Source organism: Coregonus lavaretus (assembly GCF_964263955.1).
Source record: "Coregonus lavaretus genome assembly, chromosome: 2".
NCBI lineage: Eukaryota > Metazoa > Chordata > Actinopteri > Salmoniformes > Salmonidae > Coregonus > Coregonus lavaretus.
Window position 1 is genome coordinate 82,502,585 of NC_139989.1, and position 19,816 is coordinate 82,522,400.

The 19,816-nt window shown below is 43.6% G+C and overlaps 2 pseudogenes across 2 annotated transcripts in view; one reads left to right on the plus strand and one right to left on the minus strand.

Moving 5' to 3' along the window:
- Window positions 1-19,816, minus strand: part of LOC311140884 (NLR family CARD domain-containing protein 3-like) — a 475,271-nt pseudogene that overhangs the window by 299,937 nt on the left and 155,518 nt on the right. The window lies entirely within an intron of this gene.
- On the plus strand, window positions 10,447-12,374 carry LOC311141773 (NLR family CARD domain-containing protein 3-like; annotated as a pseudogene). The gene has a single exon. The product of its transcript is annotated as an NLR family CARD domain-containing protein 3-like (transcript).

Sequence of the window (19,816 nt, forward strand, 5' to 3'; positions counted from 1 at the left end):
TGCCCTCCCCCTTCCCTTCTAAGTTCAAGTTCAAGTTGGTTTATTTGTCATATACATGGAGTTAACAGTACAATGAAATGCTTACTTGCAGGTTAACCTCTTGACCTCTGTGGTATCTAAATAATGATGCTAATTATGCTGTGAGAACAAGGAGTCCGCTTACACTGTACTTTGATTATAAAGGTTTATTATTTCAAAGGATTTCAGCGTAAGTTTACAGACATCTGCAGGCATCTGGAGAACAACGGACCCAATAATAATATGATATGGGTGGTTTCCCCTACAGAACAATCCCATGACCCCACACAACAGACTTCCTCTGTTTTAGGGTGCCCCTATAGAACTGTTCCCCAGATGCTTCCCTAAGCTGAATCAACATCCTCTAAGATACCATTTGCAAACATTAGCAAAGTCATAAATTCCTTAGACACCACACAACAACAATAGAACAAGTCAGTAGCTAAGTTAATATAAAGAGTAATACAATAGTAATAAACCCTGCATTCATAACTATCCTTAACATACCTGGGGTGTTTCTGGGATAGAGGGTTGATATAAAAGTCAATATAATCAGCAATACAGGAAGATTCTGAGACACAATCACTTACTATTGGTCAGCCGTAGGGAGCCGCCAACGTCTCAGGAGATATGTATTTTAGGCAGTAAGTAAAACTGCCTAGGCCTTGGAGAATCTGCCCCAAAAAGATAGACCATCTGTTTATCTGGAATGTACTTATCCTCATATAGTTGAGTGGGACAATGGAACACGGTTGTGTTGAGTGGGACAATGGAACATAGTGTTTACCATTATCCTATTGTCTATTGGCTTCAAGAAGATATTCACTTTATCCATTACAACAATCTGAGCCCCCTTATCTGCTGGTTTAATCACTATATTCTGATGTTCAATGTTTCTAGAGCTTGATTTTTTGAAAAATGTGTAAGGTTAAGCTGATATACAGGTCTGGTTCTGAATTGTGAAAAGGAAGCCACATCCCTACGTATAACAGTCTGTATAGTTTCTGACACTGACTCCAACTGAGGTTCCCAATGTGAGGGGTTTGGAAATAGTATATGAGGAAAATCTGTTTCATAATCAAAATGATCTAATAACTTCAATCTTCTATGATAGAAGTGTAGATCCCTCCGGAGCTCCCTGCAGTCCACCTGTTTAGGAGTTGGTATGAAAGTCAGTCCTCTTTCTAGAACCTCACTCTCGGCTTGGTTGAGCCCAATGGGACATTGCTGGTCAACACCTCAAATCGGTTGTGAAGTAGTATGGACATATTGATGGAACAAGGTCACTAAACTGGTGGTTAGACAGGGTAGATGCAAGAGAAGGCCTCTGCTGTCATCTAGAGGGTGTTTCTCTGTACTGATTGACACATGGAGACTCAATGGAGGCACAGTGCAAAGTGCTCAAAGTAAGGCCCAAACAATTGTTTGTCAGGCTGGGATCTATAAAGCAGTATGTTCTTCAATTAGATGCCAACTAATATTCATACAGGGACAATAGGTGGGGCAGGAGGAAGAATGGTGTTCCTGATTTTCAGAGGAATTACCCTTTTTTTTTTAAAGCTTCAGATTGAGATTGTTGTTATTCTCCAATATGTTTTTCTTCAGTGAGCCACACTGGATTCTCCAAGGGGAAAACTCCCTCTATTCTCCACTAGAGAGTTGTAGCTCCATGCTTTTGCTGGGAATTGTCCACTGTTGGTGTACAATTATTTGGTCCCCAAAATACCAAAACAAAAAGGTGTATTTGTCTAGTTTTAGCTGAGTCCCCAGTTAGCATCCATGTGGCTCATTTAAAAGTTTCTAAAAAAAAAAACGTACTCCTGACGTTTCACCACAATGGGCTTCTTCAGACAACGGTACAAAAAGTAGCCAAACAAAGCCAAAGGAGAGTGATGAGCAGCAGCAGCAGCATCATCAAACCAGCGAGGCCGCCGGCAAGCCCAACAGTGATGATGCTGCCAAGCTCCAGTTAGCTCCGTGTGCAGAGCCTACCCACCCTTCCACAAGCACCGCCAGTAATCACTTTATTATCAGGGTGAGGAGACGGCTGAGCTGAAACTGAAAGTACAGCATCCATTTGGAGATGACAGAGCAGAAAACACTATATGGAGAGAACTGAAAAATAAAGTAAGTCTTTCCGAACAATAATCTATTCTAATGGACAGAGTAAGAGAATGAATACCTGGAATGAGATATAAGGTAGACTATACATGTTATTTAGATTGTCATTAAGGAGACACCTATTTTACAACCCTTATTCCATGAAACATATTAACACTGTAGAACTGATGCACATCAAGAAATAAGGTGACAAATCACAGGAAAACTACTTTAGGCTCTCTAGAGCACGTTAGATACATTCTGTCGGAGGTGGTTTAAACTGCATTCTAATGTTGACTTTGCTTATGGAAAACCATATAATGCGAAGGTTTTTACACATGCTCAGTTCTTGGGTTTTGTTATCAGCAAAACGTCTGGTAAAGATGGTGCAGGAGCTTTTCAATGATATGGTTTACTCCGGAGTGGCGCAGTGGTCTACGGTCTACTAGAGATCCTGGTTCAAATCCAGGCTCTGTCGTAGCCGGCCGCGACCGGGAGACCCATGGGGCAGCTCACAATTGGCCCAGCGCCGTCCAGGGAAGGGGAGGGAATGGCCGGCAGGGATGTAGCTCAGTTGGTAGAGCATGGCGTTTGCAACGCCAGGGCTGTGGGTTCGTTTCCCATGGGGGGCCAGTATTATTATTATTTATTTTTTTAAACATGTAATTATGCACTAACTGTAAGTCGCTCTTGATAAGAGCATCTGCTAAATGACTAAAATGTAAATGTAATGGTTTGATGTTTATCTCAGGGTTTCTCAATCCTTTTGTTCTTGCCCAGCATATACACACCTGATTCAACTAATCATCAAATATTTTAAGACAGTTTATTTGAGGACTGTTAACAATTATTATAGGCCTACAGTAAATCGTTTTTTGGAGAGAAAAAAACAGCTAAATCTGTAAATTTTAAGTTTAGCTAAAATAATGTAAGAGATGCCTTGAAGAAGGACTATAAAAAAAATTGAAGCAAGCTTTGGCACAATGTCAGGAGTTACTGCAATCACATGCAACTGACTGTTAGCGCCACCCTCTGGTTACTATTGGTATATAAAGGGGTGTGGCCATGACTGCAGTTGAAACAGAAAATAAGAAACTATCTGTACAGGGGCCATTTTGAGATGACAGAGCAGCTCATAGTTTAATCTCTAAACTACAACGCAGTTTGAAAGTAAAGTGAGTATTTCAGGTTAATAAACTAGAATAAAGGGAACATTTGGAATTCACCAAACTAGTGTTGGAGTGCTGCTGGGCCATTCCTACCATGCAGAGCCTTTTCTGGCCCCAGGAAATATCACTTCTTATTTAGTGGAAAATGTGGATTCCAAAAGGCTTTAAATATAAAGTCAGGTGTCCTTTACCTTAAACTGGAGGCAAAAGAAACACACACCTGTTTAGGAGAGGTGCTGGCTAGCAGAGTAGAACACCTGTTTAGGAGAGGTGCTGGGTAACAGAGGAGAACACCTGTTTAGGAGAGGTGCTGGCTAGCAGAGTAGAACACCTGTTTAGGAGAGGTGCTGGGTAACAGAGTAGAACACCTGTTTAGGAGAGCTGCTGGGTAGCAGAGTAGAACACCTGTTTAGGAGAGGTGCTGGCTAACAGAGTAGAACACCTGTTTAGGAGAGGTGCTGGCTAGCAGAGTACAACACCTGTTTAGGAGAGGTGCTGGCTAACAGAGTAGAACACCTGTTTAGGAGAGGTGCTGGGTAACAGAGTAGAACACCTGTTTAGGAGAGGTGCTGGCTAACAGAGTAGAACACCTGTTTAGGAGAGGTGCTGGCTAACAGAGTAGAACACCTGTTTAGGAGAGGTGCTGGCTAACAGAGTAGAACACCTGTTTAGGAGAGGTGCTGGGTAACAGAGTAGAACACCTGTTTAGGAGAGGTGCTGGCTAGCAGAGTAGAACACCTGTTTAGGAGAGGTGCTGGCTAACAGAGTAGAACACCTGTTTAGGAGAGGTGCTGGCTAGCAGAGTACAACACCGGTTTAGGAGAGGTGCTGGCTAACAGAGTAGAACACCTGTTTAGGAGAGGTGCTGGGTAACAGAGTAGAACACCTGTTTAGGAGAGGTGCTGGCTAACAGAGTAGAACACCTGTTTAGGAGAGGTGCTGGCTAACAGAGTAGAACACCTGTTTAGGAGAGGTGCTGGCTAACAGAGTAGAACACCTGTTTAGGAGAGGTGCTGGGTAACAGAGTAGAACACTTGTTTAGGAGAGGTGCTGGCTAGCAGAGTAGAACACCTGTTTAGGAGAGGTGCTGGCTAACAGAGGAGAACACCTGTTTAGGAGAGGTGCTGAGTAGCAGAGTAGAACACCTGTTTAGGAGAGGTGCTGGCTAGCAGAGTAGAACACCTGTTTAGGAGAGGTGCTGGCTAACAGAGTAGAACACCTGTTTAGGATAGGTGCTGGGTAGCAGAGGAGAACACTTGTAAAAGAAAAGGAGAGTCTCACTCTATGAGCTCAGATGAAATAATGTAATAACCTGATGACCAATGTTTCGATAGACAGCAGTCTTCATCATTTACCTTAAAAATACCAAAATATGGATCCTGAAAGGGAATGTGATGCATTTTCATATGGGTTAAATGGAATATTAACTGAAATGTGGACACTGACTGTAGGCCTGTAACCTAATATAATATGATCTCCTGCAGAATTATGGATTTCTTGCATTTAAATGATACAACAAATGTTAATTTTGTCTGGGGAACAGGGGTGGATAAATGTTATTCATTTCAGTATCTCTTGAGATAATGTGAATGAGACTGTAAGGTGTTATCTTTGACACTATTATACAAACAGTATTTTAAATCTTATCAACCTTATTAAACCGTTCTAACTGATGACAGTAGGCCTTAGTGTTATAAGGTAGGCTATTATCATTGTCATTATGGAGACACCTATTTTACAACCCTTATTCCATAAAACATATTAACGCTCTAGAACTGATGCACATCAAGAAATAAGGTGACAAATCACAGGAAAACTACTTTAGGCGCTCTAGAGCTGTCACGGCCGTCTACGGAAGGAGTGGACCAAAGCGCAGCGTTTGTAGCGAACATGACTTTATTAAAGTTAAAGTGCACGAACGAGAAAACAATAAACAATGACGGATAGAGAAGTCCTCAGTACACAGACTGAAACATGGAACAAAAACCCACCACCCTAAGGTGAACACTGACAGTATAAATATGGCTCCCAATCAGAGATAACGAGCCGACAGCTGACACTCGTTACCTCCGATTGGGAGTCACATGACGAGACAAGACACTACAACCACAACCAAACACAACCAAATGAACACACCCTATACCCAACACAACCAAATGAATACACCCTGGCTCAAACTACACAGTCCCGGAGCCAGAGCGTGACAGTACCCCCCCCTAAAGGCGCGGACTCCGACCGCGCCTACACCCCAAACTAGGGGAGGGCTGGGTGGGTGTTGCTCCTCGGAGGCGGCTCCGGCTCCGGGCTTGACCACCACCCCACTTCACTCCCCCCGTAGTGCCCCCGGTCCGATCTGACCCAGCTTGCTGGATCAGGACCTCCGACGCGCACCCCTGGCTTGGCGCGTGAGGTAGGAATGGACCGGAACTGGCAGACGATACGCACCCTTTGCCTGGTGCGTGGAGCCGGAACAGGCCTCACCAGGCTGAAGACTCGCATCCCTGGCTTGGTGCGAGTAGCAGGAATGGGCTGGATCAGGCTGACGGCTCGCACCCTTGGCTTGGTGCGAGTAGCAGGGACGAGCTGAACCAGGCTGACGACTCGCACCCTTGGCTTGGTGCGAGTAGCAGGAACGGGCTGGACCAGGCCGACGACTCGTACCCCTGGCTTGGTGCGAGTAGCAGGAACAGGCCGGGTCGGGCTGGCGACGCGCACCGTAGACTTGGTGCGGGTGGCAGGAACAGGCCGGACCGGGCTGGCGACGCGCACCGTAGGTTTGGTGCGAGTGGCAGGAACAGGCCGGGTCGGGCTGGCGACGCGCACCGTACACTTGGTGCGGGTGGCAGGAACAGGCCGGACCGGGCTGGCGACGCGCACCGTAGACTTGGTGCGGGTGGCAGGAACAGGCCGGACCGGGCTGGCGACGCGCACCGTAGGTTTGGTGCGAGTGGCAGGAACAGGCCGGGTCGGGCTGGCGACGCGCACCGTAGACTTGGTGCGGGTGGCAGGAACAGGCCGGGCTGGGCTGGCGACGCACACCGTAGGTTTAGTGCGTGGAGCAGGAACAGGCCGGGCTGGGCTGGCGACGCACACCGTAGGTTTAGTGCGTGGAGCTGGGACAGGCCTCACCGGACTGTGGAGACGGATAGGAGACCTGGAGCGAAGAGCGGCCACCACCCGTCCTGGCTGGATGCCTACCCTCACACACTCTGCGTGAGGCATCCGCACAGGACGTACAGGGCTGTGAACCCGTACCGACATGACAGCACGCGATACGGGAGCAGGATATCCGGGACCGCGGAGAGGCACTGGAGACCTCGAGCGTAGATCCGGCACACTCCGTCCTGGCTGCATCCCCCCCTTCGCACGACACGTGCGGGGTGCTTGCACAGGACGTACAGGACTGTGCCGGACCACTCGTGGCACAGTACGCTGCTCCGCATACCGCGGAACCTGCCCCGTCCCCTGCTGCCATGCCTGAGTACGGGAAGTTGGTTCCGCTCTACCTCCAGGCCTCGCCAACCTGCCTTCTGCCTCCCAACACCCGGTGACCACCTCTCCAAAACGTCCTGTAGCAGCCGCCTGCTGCCCAGCCGCCCAAGCCATGTGCCCCCCCCCAAAATTTTTTTGGGGTTGCCTCTCTTCCATCCGACGATGGCCCTGCTGACGCCGTTGCTCCTCTCCTGCCAGGTTCTCCCCCTTCATCGCCCTCCGGTACCGGACGGCCTCCTCCTGCGTAATATGTCCCCAGCCGAGGAGGACATCCACCAGCGTTCTCTCCTGCGGGTGTTCCTGTATACGCTGCTTGGTCCTTTTGTGGTGGGTTTTTCTGTCACGGCCGTCTACGGAAGGAGTGGACCAAAGCGCAGCGTTTGTAGCGAACATGACTTTATTAAAGTTAAAGTGCACGAACGAGAAAACAATAAACAATGACGGATAGAGAAGTCCTCAGTACACAGACTGAAACATGGAACAAAAACCCACCACCCTAAGGTGAACACTGACAGTATAAATATGGCTCCCAATCAGAGATAACGAGCCGACAGCTGACACTCGTTACCTCCGATTGGGAGTCACATGACGAGACAAGACACTACAACCACAACCAAACACAACCAAATGAACACACCCTATACCCAACACAACCAAATGAATACACCCTGGCTCAAACTACACAGTCCCGGAGCCAGAGCGTGACAAGAGCTCGTTAGATACATTCTGTCGGAGGTGGTTTAAACTGCATGCTAATGTCGACTTTGCTTATGGAAAACCATATCATGCGAAGGTTTTTACACATGCTCAGTTCTTGGGTCTCGAGTGGAAATTTTGAAAATGGAAGTTATGGAACTCCATCATGTGCTTCTGTTATGAGAAAAACTCCACAATGAAACTGACATTAAATGTGGAGAATGATAGATCTGTTGACCATCAAGTAGCCTATTAATTGTTATGCCTGTCTAGGCTACTGTAGCCTGCCATTTTATACTATAAATATGTTGAAATGACTGGAGTCGTTCCAAATCATTTTGTGCCACTTGTGTAGCCAACCTGGAGCTGGCAAACAGATGTAATAAATAGCCTTTAACTTCAGTTTATTGTTGTTGTAGCCTTGTGTTATTATGTAATTATTAATGGCCGTGTTTAGTTCATTCAATTGGAAGTTATCAAGTGTCACCATGGTCACAGTTCTATCTCAATTGCTGATCAGATGTTAGAATGCATTAGATTGAAGGTAACAGTCAGCCAGATTAGGCTACAGGTAAAAAAATAACCTGGCTGTTGTTGACAAGCACAGGCCTATTCAGTTCATATCCATATTATTAAAATTTGATTCATTGATTGAAATTACGACCCCATTCTCAGTAGCCTATTCCAGCAGGCTACTGGGCAACAGAAGCACTTCCTACCTCAACATCGTCTTGCTATTCATGTCAAATAAATTAATCTGTCTATTTGAACTAAGCAAGCTGCTAAATCATTCAGCTTACATCTTGCCTACATGTTGCCCAGGCTACTGGAGGCTGTCTGAAATAAGATGTAGGCCTATCAGGGAAAAATATTTTGGGCTAGTTTTCAGGCCTTGTTGGTGGGTTTTGAGGAGTCATTGGGCTAGAAAAAGTAATTGCTTTAAATCACCTGACTGTTTGGATGTGTCTGTTAGTAAACTGTTTTATTTCTAAGAGATCATGAGTAAAAGAGAATAATGTACATTCAATAATTAGTTGTCACTGTGTTCACCATAACCAACATGCTGCATCTCTGTTTAGGGGTCAGTGCTCTAAAATGAGTCTCTCTGGGGAGAAGAGGAGGGGGGCCCTGCCTCTAAAATGAGTCTCTCTGGGGGACATGACACCAAAGCTAAGAGGTGAGCTGACAATATTGTTTAAGAATTTAAATTACAAAACGCTATATAGGATAAATAAAAATCACTTTTGTGTTTTTTCATCAGAAATTATTACTTATGGGTACCTTCAATATAACTATTGTAGATTTTAGATGTGGTTTAAAACCATTGTTTAGTTGAAATGTAATGTTCGTATCCTGTATATTTGACTGTGATAGCTACCTTAAGATGAATGCATTTACAGATGCCATATCTTAATTTGACCCTGTTTCTCACAGCAGTAACATAATCCTGCAGCAACAGCAAATGTGCATTTTTATGTGGATTATAATTAAGGGATATTTTCTGTAGGGGTTGATACATTTTTCCTCAGGGAAAATCAAGTCTGACATTTTAAAGTGGAAATTACACACTTTAGAAACCTTTATAAAGCCTTGTAGTGGTTTAATCATTTATTTAAACAATAAAAGCTAATTTACCAACATTTCTAAAAAGTGATTTATAGCGTTTTGGAATGAAACTCTTCTCATGTTTCCCCATCTGAGCTCAGAGTAGATGAGAGACGTAATGTTTGTCTCTGTTGTGTTGAAGCCCAATCAAGCAGGAGAGACCAGCCTCCCCTGTACCCAGCTGTGTGTCCATGAAGAGTGACCAGTCTATGCATCATCCTATAGACTTTAGAGAGGGAGACTTTTCTACTGAACAAAGGTAAGAAGAACTCATGGGTCATGGTCAGGGAGTTAAACAACACTGTCTCTAGTCATTTCTCCTCTCCCATTTTCCCATTTATTTTTGTTGTTTTCATAATCCATAGGCTAATCCTTTCTTCCATTATCATAGTCCTGAAACAATATTAAACAAACACAACATTCCCTCCCTGTGTGTGTGTATGTGTGTGTGTGTGTGTGTGTGTGTGTGTGTGTGTGTGTGTGTGTGTGTGTGTGTGTGCACTCCCTGGATGAGGAGATGTAATCTCATGTTTTGTCCACAGAAGCCAACAGGAGAGATCAGAGTCAGAGATTCTCAGTGGTCAGTCTTCCCAGAGTCATCAAACAGACCTGGCCTCCATATTCAGTGTATGTGGTCCCGTTATGTACATTTGTTTTTGTTTACCTCAAATAAAGTTGATCTGTCAATCATTCATTAATGTGTTAATGAGAAAGCATTTAGTCTCTTCCTTAACTTATTTACTTGATTTATTTCAGTTGCTTGAAGAGAATATTATGACATTTGTGAAGAACGAGCTGAAGATGTTCAAGAGGATTCTTAGTCCAGAACTCCCAGAAGGCTTTGAGAGTCAGAAGCAGGACAAGGAAGTGGTGGATACTGAAGATGAGAAGCAGGAGAGCAGTGCCAGAGAGGGGGCTCTGAAGATCACACTGCACGTCCTGAGGAAAATGAACCAGAAGGAGCTTGCTGACACACTGGAGAAAAGTAAGAGCTGTCTGCCTCATGTTGAATGCTGTTTTATAACGAACATTTAAAAGCTGTAGCTAAAGTACAGCTAAAGTAGCTGTGTAACTCAGTGATATTGTAGCAGCCTTAACACAACATCTAGTGACCTCATCAAGTAGCAGCAGGGATGTGTTGTGTTGAGAGAGAGAGAGAGAGAGAGAGAATACCAATAATAATATAATCCAGTCTGTAATGTATTATGAAAACATTTACACATTTATACAGTAAGTTAAGAGAATAAATTATTTTTATTAAAAACTTTATAACAGTCCTACAATACTGTAGGCATTAAAACATACGTAATATTAATATCCTCTGTTATTTCTTCATTCAGATGAGCTTGCTGTGATTTGCCAACGTGAACTCAAATCTAATCTAAAGAAGAAGTTTCAATGTGTATTTGAGGGGATCGCTAAACAAGGAAACCCAACACTTATCAATAAGATCTACACAGAGCTCTACATCACAGAGGGTGGAACAGGAGAGGTCAATAATGAACATGAGCTGAGACAGATTGAGACAACAACCAGGAAACAAGCAAGACCAGAGACTGCAATCAAATGTAACGACATCTTCAAACCCTTAACTGGACAAGACAAACTTATCAGAACTGTGCTGACAAAGGGAGTCGCTGGCATTGGAAAAACCGTCTCTGTGCAGAAGTTCATTCTGGACTGGGCTGAAGGAAAAGCAAATCAGGATGTCCAATTTGTATTTTCATTCCCTTTTCGGGAGCTGAATTTGATGAAAGGTGAAAAACAAACTTTCATTGAACTTCTCAATCACTTCTCAATGGAAAACAAATAATCAAGAATCTCCAACTACGACAAGTACAAAGTTCTGTTCATCTTTGATGGTCTGGATGAGTGCCGACTGCCCCTAGACTTCCAGAAGAACAAGATCTGTTGTGACGTCACAGAGTCAACCTCAGTGGATGTTCTGCTGACAAATCTCATCAAGGGAAATCTGCTTCCCTCTGCTCTCCTCTGGATAACTACCCGACCTGCAGCAGCCAATACAATCCCTTCAGGGTGTGTTCACCAGGTGACAGAGGTACGAGGGTTCAATGACCCACAGAAGGAGGAGTACTTCAGGAAGAGATTCAGTGATGAGGACCTGGCCAGCAGAATCATCTCACACATAAAGACATCAAGGAGCCTCCACATCATGTGCCACATTCCAGTCTTCTGTTGGATTTCTGCAACAGTCCTTGAACACATGTTGAGTACAGACCAGAGAGAAGAGATGCCCAAGACTCTGACTGAGATGTACTCACACCTTGTGGTGTTTCATACTGAACAGAAGAATGAAAAGTATCTTGGGAAAGAAGAGACAGGTCCACACTGGAATAAAGAGAGCATTCTGTCACTGGGAAAACTGGCTTTTCAACAGCTTGTGAATGGCAATCTGATTTTCTATGAAGAAGACCTGAAAGAGGCTGGCATTGATGTCAATGAAGCCTCAGTGTACTCAGGATTGTGCACACAGATCTTTAAAGAGGAATGTGGACTGTACCAGGACAAGGTGTACTGCTTCGTGCATCTGAGCATTCAGGAGTTTCTGGCTGCTGTATATGTGTTCCTCTCATTCATCAACAACAATGAGAATCTAATGGCCGAACCGCAAGTTACTGAAGTTACTGTCTACAAGAGTGCTGTGGATAAAGCCTTACAAAGTGAGACAGGAAACCTGGACCTGTTCCTCCGCTTCCTTCTGGGCCTCTCACTGGAGTCCAATCAGAAGCACTTACGAGGTCTACTGACAAAGACAAGAAGCAGCTCACAGAGCCATGAAGAAACAGTCAAGTACATCAAGGAGAAGATCAGGGAGAATCCCTCTCCAGAGAGGTGCATCAATCTGTTCCACTGTCTGAATGAACTGAATGACCATTCTCTAGTGGAGGAGATCCAAAGCTACCTGAGCTTAGGAAGTTTCTCAGAAGCCAAATTGTCACCTGCACAGTGGTCAGCTCTGGTCTTTGTGTTGCTGACTTCAGAAAAGGAGCTGGATGTGTTTGACCTGAAGAAATACTCCAGATCAGAGGAAGGTCTTCTGAGGCTGCTGCCAGTGGTCAAAGCCTCCAGAGCTGCTCTGTGAGTACATAAAATGACATTTAAGTACTAATCATCAGGAAGAAATATTCAGTTTAGAGAAATATATGTATTATTGAAAAACATATTGAATCAATGCATTGATGTTCACATTAGTATAACAATATGACCATACAATTCTAGGAGATGGAAGATGAATCTATATGTTGTTTAAGAGAATAAACCAAATGCATCTGTCATTGTCCTTCTACACTACTGGTGTTAAATTAACAGTGTGTTTGTGAAATCATGATGATCTCTTTGCAGGCTGTCAGGCTGTGGAGTCACAGAGGAAGGCTGTGCTTCTCTGGTCTCAGCTCTGAAGTCAAACCCCTCACACCTGAGAGAGCTGGACCTGAGTAACAATGACCTGAAGGATTCAGGAGTGAAGCTGCTCTCTGCTGGACTGGGGAATCCCCACTGTAAACTGGAGACTCTGAGGTCAGTATTCCTGTATCACTCAATGACCACACACACACTGGACACACTCTGGACACACACACACACACACACACACACACACACACACACACACACACACTGGACACACACACACACACAAACACACTGGACACACACACACACACACACACACACACACACACTGGACACACCCCCACTGGACACACACACTGGACACACACACACACATACTGGGCACACACACACAAAAACACAATGGACACACACACATTGGACACACACACACACACACACACACACACACACATACTGGACACACACACACACACTGGACACCCCCCCACTGGACACACACACTGGACACACACACACGCACACACAATGATTAATTTAGAAACATGTTATCTATTGTTAATAATGATACATTCATTCATTTATGTACAGTACCAGTCAAAAGTTTGGACACACCTACTCAGTCAAGGGCTTTTCTTTATTTTTACTATTTTTTCCATTGTAGAATAATAGTGAAGACATCAACACTATGAAATAACACATATGGAATCATGTAGTAACCAAAAAAGTGTTAAACAAATAAAATATATTTGTTATTTGAAATTCTTCAAATAGCCACCCTGTGCCTTGATGACAGCTTTGCACACTCTTGGCATTCTCTCAACCAGCTTCACCTGGAATGCTTTTCCAACAGTCTTGAAGGAGTTCCCACATATGCTGAGCACTTGTTGGCTGCTTTTCCTTCCCTCTGCCGTCCGACTCATCCCAAACCATCTCAATTGGGTTGAGGTCGGGGGATTGTGGAGGCCAGGTCATCTGATGCAGCACTCAATCCCTCTCCTTACACAGCTTGGAAGTGTGTTGGGTCATTGTCCTGTTGAAAAACAAATGATAGTCCCACTAAGCCCAAACCAGATGGGATGGCGTATCACTGCAGAATGCTGTTGTAGCCATGCTGGTTAAGTGTGCCTTGAATTCTAAATAATTCACAGACAGTGTCACTAGCAAAGCACCCCCACACCATAACACCTCCTCCTCTATGCTTTACGGTGGGAACTACACATGCCGAGATCATCCGTTCACCCACACCGCTTTTCACAAAGACACGGCGGTTGGAACCAAAAATCGCCCATTTGAACTCCAGACCAAAGGACAAATTTCCACCGGTATATTGTCCATTGCTCGTGTTTCTTGGCCCAAGCAAGTCTCTTCTTATTATTAGTGGTTTCTTTGCAGCAATTCGACCATGAAGGCCTGATTCACACAGTCCCCTCTGAACAGTTGATGTTGAGATGTGTCTGTGACTTGAACTTTGTGATGCATTTATTTGGGCTGCAATTTCTGAGGCTGGTAACTCTAATGAACTTATCCTCTGCAGCAGAGGTAACTCTGGGTCTTCCATTCCTGTGGCGGTCCTCATGAGAGCCAGTTTCATCATAGCGCTTGATGTTTTTTGCGACTGCACTTGAAGAAATGTTCGAAGTTCTTGAAATGTTCCGTATTGACTGGCCGTCATGTCTTAAAGTTATTATGGACTGTCGTTTCTCTTTGCCTATTTGAGCTGTTCTTGCCATAATATGGACTTGGTCTTTTACCAAATAGGGCTATCTTCTGTATACCCCCCTACCTTGTCACAACACAACTGATTGGCTCAAACACATTAAGAAGGAAAGAAATTCCACAAATTAACTTTTAAGAAGGCACACCTGTTAATTGAAATGCATTCCAGGTGACTACCTCATGAAGTTGGTTGAGAGAATGCCAAGAGTGTGCAAAGCTGTCATCAAGGCAAAGGGTGGCTATTTGAAGAATCTCAAATATAAAATATATTTTGATTAATTTAACACTTTTTTGGTTACTACATGATTCCATATGTGTTATTTCATAGTTTTGATGTCTTCACTATTATTATACACTGTAGAAAATTGTAAAAATAAAGAAAAACCCTTGAATGTGTAGGTGTGTCCAAACTTTTGACTGGTACTGTATATATACATATGTATATATGAATAGATATGGCAGGTTTCAGGACACTGATGTATCTGAAATTGTTGAAAGAATATATTTTCACACCAAAGAATAGCAGTGTGATTTTAATATGATTTTACTTTTGCAGGCTGTCACGCTGTCTAGTCACAGAGGAAGGATGTGCTTCTCTGGTCTCAGCTCTGAAGTCAAACCCCTCACACCTGAGAGAGCTGGATCTGAGTAACAATGACCTGAAGGATTCAGGAGTGAAGCTGCTCTCTGCTGGACTGGGGAATCCCCACTGTAAACTTGAGACTCTGAGGTCAGTATTCCTGTAGTTGGTCAACAAGTGATAACTGCTCACCAGATCCACGTGTGTTTACCAGGCACACATAGTCCACACCATATGTGTTTGGACAGTGAAGCTTACAGTTTTACATTTGGTGCTATGCTCCAGCATTTTGAATTTGAGATAGAATGTTTCATATTAAGTGACAGTATATAATGTCACCTTTTATTTGAGGATATTAATACATATCTGTGTTACTGTTTAGAAATGAAAGCACTTTATGTGTCTAGTTCTCCCATTTGAAAAAGTCGTAATAATTTGGACATATTCACTTATATTGTATTAAAGTAGTCATAAGTTTAGTATTTGGTCCCATATTCCTTACCTGCAGTGATTACATCAAGCTTGTGATTCTACAAACTTGTTGAATACATTTGCAGTTTGTTTTAGTTGTGTTTTGGATAATGTTTTTCCCAATAGAAACTGAATGGTGAATAATGTCCTGTCATTTTGGAGTTACTTCACTTGTATTGTCAGTAAGAATAGAAGATGTTTCTGAACACTTCTACATTCATGTGGATGCTACCATGATTATGAATAATCATGAATGAATCGTGAATGATGATGAATGAGAAAGTTACAGAGGAACAAGGATCATACCCCCTCTGTTATTGGTAATGGTGAGAGGTTAGCATGTTTTGTTGTAGCCTCTGTAACTTTCTCACTCATTATTATTCATGATTCATTCATGATTTTTCTTAATCATGTCATCATCAGGATTAATTTAGTAGTGTTTAGAAACATGTTATCTACTCACTTAGACAGAAAATTACTCCAGTCATCATCCACCATTCAGTTACTATTGGACAAAACATAACCCAAAACACAACCAAAACAAACTGCAAATGCAACCAACGAGTTTGGGACCAAATACTCAACTTTTGACTACTTTAATACACTATAAGTGAATTGGACATAATACTTATGACTTCTTCAAATAGGGGGACTAGATACATAAAGTGCTTTGATTTCTAAACGGTGAATCAGATATGTATTAAAATACCCTCATATAAAAGGTGACATTATATACTGTCACCTCATATGAAACATTTGATCTGAAATCCAAAATGTTGGAGTACAGAGCCACATTTAAAATGTTAGCTTCACTGTCAAACTAGATATGGTGTGGACTGTCTACTCAATACAATCTAAATCTGATACCTCACTGTCTGTCTTTTGACTGATACTGCTTTTTAAACTGCTCTGGTCAGTCTACTCAAATATTTGTAATATGCATTTTTCTCTCTAGACACAATATTATGATTTTCTAATAATGATATATATATATGGCAGGTTTCAGGACACTGGTATAAATAAAAATGTTGAAAAAATATATTGCCACTATTTTCACCACCAAAGAATTGCAGTGTGATTTTAATATGATTTGACTCTTTGCAGGCTGTCAGGCTGTCTAGTCACAGAGGAAGGCTGTGCTTCTCTGGTCTCAGCTCTGAAGTCAAACCCCTCACACCTGAGAGAGCTGGATCTGAGCTACAATCACCCAGGAGACTCAGGAGTCAGACTGCTCTCTGCTGGACTGGAGGATCCACACTGCAGACTAGAGAAACTCAAGTATGTAGAGGGTTTATGTCAATGTTCATATCAGACATGTTGGAGTTATCAGGCTAGTTAAGACAAACATTCTGACCACCACTTGGACTAAGTTATATAAAGACTGTGTGTGTGTGTGTGTGTGTGTCCAGTGTGTGTCCTGTATGTGTGTGTGTGTGTGTGTGTGTGGGGGGGGGGGGGGGGTGGGGGGAGCCAATTGAGGCCCAGTATTCTCAGTGCTTCTGGGGCCTGTGCAGTGCAGGTGAATGGTGTGCGTGTGTGTATGTGTGAATTGTAGGATTGTCTGAGCACAAACAGAGCTACTTATTTTGGCAACGCATGAAGCAGAGTTAGCAAACAGCTTGAGTGATGAATGACAGGCTGCTAGGAGAGGCAGAGAACCCAAAGATCCTTCCTCACTCACACTCATCTGAAATTGGACAATAAACTACAGTTTGTAATGAAATACAGGAATGTGTCTTTACCGGTTACTGCCACATCACTGAGCTTTCTACATCTGAATGAGTTTTCTACAGAGATGAAGCACAGTGGTCAAACAGCAGTGTTGACACTGTGACTATGGTGGGGCTGTTAAGCATGAAACACACTGAGAATCTCACTGCCGATATACTGCCGATGAGTACTTACTTTACATTACTGACTTTATTGTCCCCATGGGGACATTTTGTTGCACTATCATGCACATTTTTAAAGTGGCGTTTATACAGTAGACAACAAATTGACAATACAAAACTCATAACAGTTACATACAGTATATATCAATGAAAGAGACTAGCCTGCTGGCCTTACTGGTGGATAGGAACATTAGCCCAAGCTGTTTAGGAGGGATATCACACCTGGCACAAATGTTTGTCTAGTTCTGTTTTTCCTGCCGGGGGGTGCCCTATACCTGCACCCAGAGGGGAGTAGTTCAAAGTTCAGGTACGGGGGTGGCTTGGGTCTAAAATGTTTTTGTGAGCCTTGCTGAGGGCTCTGAACTTAAAGATCTCATCACCTTGCTTGCTGTGGTGATAATCCTTCTCAGCATATTTTTCTGTCTGACAGTGGCATTGCCAAACCAACAAACAATGCAAAAAGTTTAAATACTAAGATTTGTAAAACACAGTCAGTATAGTACAGTTAACATTAAAAGATCCCAGCTTTTTGAGAAAGTACAGTCTCTGTTGACTCTTTTTGTAAATCAGGTTGGGCAAACGTTTGACAATCCAACCGGTGTGTCTGAGCTTTTAGAGGAGGGGAGACACCCTTCTGTGCGTCTGTCACAGCTGAAGACTAACACAGAGGAAGAGGGCTGTTGGTCTGAGAGGAGGAGTGAAAAGGAAGGTAGGGGGAGAGATCAGGGCCTAAAGTGCTTAACAGTCCAGAGAGAGGAGTGTGAGAAAGCCATCAAGGAGACCACACCTCTGTTAAAATGAAGAAGCACCAGTAACTACAACCACAACCCCCTCTGCTTCCTCCCCTGGCCCCTCTCTACTATCCCCTCAATACCACTGGTGGTCCTGGAGGTAGAGCTCAGTGTTGCCAGATTGGGTAGTTTCACACCTAAAAGAAATGCGATGCAAGAAACATACAAATCCCGCCCACCCAGCTCACAGAGAAATCTGTTAAAATGTGGCTACTTTTTAGTGGATTGGGCAGGATTTTGGTTCTGATTGTGCTAGAAAGTGGCAATAGAATCTGGCAACACTGGTAGAGCTATACCGGCCTTGGGGTGGGGAAGAAAGCCTCCGAGCAGCCTCCAAGTATGCTTTTATATTTTCCTTTAAGTGGAAAACATCAGATTTGTTCATGTTTAGCCTCTGGAAGACTATACATAGACTGAAAACTCAGAATGGATCCTGCTGAACAACTAGCAGTGAGTAATGATAGGATGTGTCAACAGAACACTGAGGGATAGAGAGCAACTGGACATGCCTAGCTCTGGAACACAGTCCTAGTGGTGCTAGGCTTCTTCACTGGTTTATTTAGCTCTTAATGAAAGAAGAGAGAAGACAACGGAGGGAAAGACAAACAGAGAGGAAAGAGAAGGGGAAGCTGCTGGTACTTTGGGAGACGATGATGAGTTTGCTGAGGTGCCAAGATAATTCACTGTAGAACAGTAGAGGACTCCCACATACTCCCGCATAACTGACAGATCTCTGCTGCTAAGAGAGGCCCACACTCTCATACAGAGAGTACACACATAGAGCGTGATTTACCCTTTGGAGTCATGCACCGTATACCCTGACTGCACATGTACATATGCACGCACGCACACACACACGCACACACACTATACAGAACTGATTTACTGGCTCCCTGAAGGCCTGATAAAACACTGTCTGCATGACCTCACTTCCTGTTGCTGCAGCCAGCGGGAGGATGGATAGACATTAACCCGCTGAGTGGTAGAGGAGATGAGGACACATACACACACATTTCCACTCAGGGTGTTTTACTGGCTGGGAATCTTCCCCCCTGACCTTTCCCGTGTCATGCTTTAGGGGAGGTGGTCTGATCCTGACCTGTGACCCCCACATTGGCCCTCGAACAAATTAAATCAATTTGTCCTTGGGGGTTAATAATGTTTTCCATCCTATCTATCTATATACAAGTCATAAAACTGAACCTCAACTCTCAGTCTCAATTACAGTTCCAGCAAGTTTAAGAATGATGTCTGACGTGATGACATCATGAGGTTTTCCAACTTCTATCCCTCGTTGCTTAAATCATCCTTCAATATGAATTCATCTTAAATAATTGTTTGCCCGCTGATGTCTGCCTTTAAGTTATAGTATGGCTATATAGGAAATGCCTTTTTGGAAGTGAACCCCATCACTCAAGCTTGTGGCGTAAAGCGAGTTTTAGAAGATACATTTTCAGTGGACAACTTTCTTCTTTAATCGGTGCAATGTGCCGAGGAGTGAGGAAATACCTGGCCACAATTCCTGGCAAGCCCTGGGAGAATCTACTTCCATATGGACCATGACTTCAGATCAGTCCTTAGCAAAGCTGCACTGTTGAAAATGGTCAGACGGTAATTACTACGAATGGCTTCTTCAAACAGGTAAGATGACAGAGGTACCGGGAGTCCAAGGCCAGACTCAGCGAGATGACGGAGCACGTGGCACCCTATTCACATTGAACTACTTTTGACCAGTGCATTATATAGAGAATAGGGGGTTGTAGGAGCTATTCATCATGTTTGTGTTCTATTGATTTAATCCCTATATTTACCTGTTTAGCACCTGACTGCCCCGCTGATTTACATTTCCCCCCCATTGAATATATAAAAGGCTGCCAGGTGAATGAGAAAATTAGCTGCAATTTTTAAAGG